The 3,769-nt window shown below is 37.6% G+C and overlaps 1 long non-coding RNA gene across 1 annotated transcript; it reads right to left on the bottom strand.

The window, feature by feature from the left end:
* Window positions 1–1,293: 1,293 nt before the first annotated feature.
* On the bottom strand, window positions 1,294–2,937 carry LOC113319465. Its single transcript, XR_003345533.1, has 2 exons — window positions 2,389–2,937; window positions 1,294–2,105 (listed from the first exon to the last, which is right to left on the bottom strand). It is a non-coding gene; the product is annotated as an uncharacterized LOC113319465 (long non-coding RNA).
* Window positions 2,938–3,769: the final 832 nt, after the last annotated feature.

Here is a 3,769-nt window from a genome sequence, read left to right as displayed (position 1 = left end):
GAAAGTGCGATTGGGTGAGCACATCATCCCTAAAAGGGGGTGCCCAGTAGAAATAACATTTAACTTTCAAGCAATCATTGGAATGATTTGGAAAACAATTCATGTTTTCCCTAAACACTAAAAGACAACCAATTCACAGAGATAAACAATCATGTATACAGAACTAACCCCTTCTTCAAACAATGTATATATTGAGTGTCGACCAATTCCTTGCACACCCTATTAGTTTATATTAGTGTCGACGAATTCCTTACACTCCTATTATGCATAAAAGCTCGAAAATAAGTAGACATAAATGAAGGAGCAGTATCCTATATACCACAGATGAAAATTCTCATTTTCCAAACAATCAAATGGTAATTCTTATTTCCCAAACAATTCATAAAGACAAACAAAGCATTACAATTCCTTTCCGAGCAATCGAAAGATTAAAAGAATCAACAGTACTTTGGGAATTTAAAAAAAAAAAAACAATGCATGGAATACCCAATCAGACAATGCATGAATTTGTTAAACATAAACTTTTGTAAAAGAAAACAACAATAATCACAAAAGAGTTAAATGTAAATTCCCACCTCTTTTGATGACAAGCCACGCCTACCTCGAGATCCGCGATCTACTGGTTCATCCTTGAATCGATCGTTGTTAGTAAAGACTAACTGTTAATCACACAAGAACTCTAAGAGTTTAGCCAAAAAGGCTCACACAAGGATCATAACATAATTTCTTACAAGTTACAGTTATAAGTTAAGTGAACTATCTAATGGTTCTAAGCCCATTTATGACTTTACACCTTTTCATTCTCTATGTTTAACATAGCTAAGGTTTACTAATTCAATTAGGTTGGTTTTATAGTCCATTAAATGTGTCTTATAAAAATCTACAACTTTGTAGAAGAAACCAAAGGCTAATTCGGACCATAAGGGTCCAATTCATCAACATAGATAACTAGTCCTAAGCCCAAATTCTCAAAACAGACCCATTGACCAAAGGCCTAGTCCATCAAGTCAACTGACAGTCTCTAACGGTCAATCTAACAGTCAACGTCGGTCAAATGGTCAAAGTCAGGTCAACAGTCAAAGGTTAGGTCCATTTCGGTCAACTGAGTCAACACGGGTCAAGACAGGTAACTGAGTAAGTCCAAACGATTCGACTCAGTCATATTGACCAAGTCAGCAAGAGTCGGATACCTGACTAGGGTTAATGGCACAAGGCCGAAACCCTTGCACAGGCCAGAGCCAATGCTCAGGCCAAGGAACACTAATGCACAATCATTGTGCAACACTAATACTCTTAACTCTACAATACTTACTTCTTCATTTACATTACTAGACAAATTCTATGTCTACAAAATCATTATAACACATTCAATCAAAAAAAAATACTCCATAACTCAAATAACAACATTAAACCCAGTTTACCTGGGATGACAGCTTTAAGCAACATCTAATTCAACTTAAGCAACACTCTTCAATATTACTTTCCAGACCTACACTCATTCCCCATGAACTTCCGCCAACAAAACAGCACCATTTCCATTCTAACAACATCTTCTTTACAACTACATCTCCATCTCAAATTTCACTACACAGACAACACCTTCATCCTTATATACCACCTGCAATTAACATACCATTCATCTAAAACTCAATTCATTCAAATCAACCTCCCTTTCATATAATATCATCAATCCACAACACCACCAGAACAAATTCAGCATTTTTTGATTCATGTAGTTTCATCTTCAACTCGACCATAACTGAATCACAAGTGAACACCTCTAGCTTCAGAACTACAAACCAACCAAATCAATTCCCACACAAAAACATTACCACCTTCAATTCCACTTCCAGACATCCACCATTTTCACACCCACCAGACTGCAACTGACTAAATCTTATAGTAACCAAACACACCACAAAACTAACTCTAACTTCATCTGTAATTCAATATCAGTCTCAACAACAGAACCAATTAACCAATTCTTCCATTACCAGACCAGGACATTAAACCTTCACGATATCTCAAACATCATCTTCAAAACAACTATAACCTCCATCCCATGCACCTACAACTGAGACTATGTAACATCACCACCTTCCGGCCTGTAATTCATTTGCAATCAAAACATCAGTAACTACACCACAATCCCCTAAGCATCACCAACATCTACAGAACCACCACAAATGCACATCTCCTCCCCAGTAACATCAACTCTAATCTAAACTACACCCAAAGCTTCATTATAAACTCATCTCAACTCAGCAATTTCATTAACAGACCAAACTAAACCATACACAGCAGACCCAACCATGAAACTTCAATCTCAAACTCAAATACACACAACTTAAAGAATAAATGAATTCTGAAATCTTAAATTCAACTTACCCTTTCTTCTCGAGTCTTGAATCCACACCAAAAATAGCTTCAACACCTTCTTACCAACGCAATCAAACCCTCACTCTGTTAACAGATTCAGTCATGAGCTTCAATCAATCCAGCTTCAGAACCCTGACTTCTTCAATTTCTAATTACTTTTCATCCGAACCCTAAACTGTTAAAACCCATCTCAAATCAATCTTCTAAATTATCAATTTCATCTTCTGATTCTTCTTGAACTTCTTATAAAACCCTAACTTTTCAATCCAGCCTCAAAACAACCTCAGATCGTTAATTAAACACCAACCAGTTCGTTCTTCATCTATCCATAGCTCTATACCTTTTTAAATCTTTAGAACAATAATCAAATCTCAAACCCTAATCTCTTGATTCTCTATGAACATCACTTCTTATCCTCCTCCTCACAACAGATCGACATCCACAACACTACCAACAGTCGCGTCTTGATATTTCTTTAAACCTCATGATCTTAGAACTCCTTTTTTCGCTAAATCTCGAACAGAAGAAGAACAGAGGAATAACAGAGAAGAAGAAAGAAGAAGAAGGAAGAATAAGAGAAATGAATTTCTCTTCCCGATTTGGCTAGAGATAAGGTTGAAAGATTTACTGAGGCACCCATTGGATAAGATATGGGCAGCCAAGTCGGTTCACCGTAAATAGTCTATTTTTCCCTTCACACCACTCTGATGTTATCTTCTTCGTCCAGTATCCGAATGACACGTTCGAGTAGTCCATTTCGTATAGCTTTTCGAGATCTAACAAGTGGTACTAATTTCGTATCTTGATCGTTGTTAGACTAATTTCTACTAATTAACGTTAATAAGCAAATAGTTGAATCATTAGCGGCTAGATAGTCTCTTGACTGGTCTAATAGCGTTGACGAGCTTGAGGGTCTTTACAATCATGACTTGATGTTGAATTGGCTTATCACCTTATGGGTTTCCCATTTCGATTTCTCCCAGTTCGAGTTTCCTTTGAAAGATCCTTCGGAGGTTGAAGCAGTCGACTGTGGGGTGCTATATCTTTTGATGGAAGCGACAATATCTAACGTTATTCTCATCGATAACGCTGAGGTGTGCTTTTGTCTGAGGTAGTTGGACTTCTTTATTCGTCAACCAATGCTCCAGTAATTCGTCAATCTGTTCTTTACTGCACGGTAGAGGAGGTGGGTATGCCCGTTGCTGGTCTCTAGCGCCTTCTCGTTTGTAGGATTGGTTCGCCTGTGTATTCCATCCTTCTTGGTTATTATTAGCGCGAGTGTTTCTTGGAGCAGTTGACACAGAGTTGACTGTATTGCGCCATGTGTAATCCGTGTTAAATTCATCCATGCAGTCGGAGATTCTTGCCGTTGCTTCCTCCAGTTCAACAA

This window comes from Papaver somniferum, chromosome 10, assembly GCF_003573695.1.
Source record: "Papaver somniferum cultivar HN1 chromosome 10, ASM357369v1, whole genome shotgun sequence".
In the NCBI taxonomy this organism is placed as follows: Eukaryota; Viridiplantae; Streptophyta; class Magnoliopsida; order Ranunculales; family Papaveraceae; genus Papaver; species Papaver somniferum.
The sequence above is the reverse complement of the archived record's forward strand: the minus strand, read 5'-3'. Positions and strand labels throughout refer to the sequence as shown.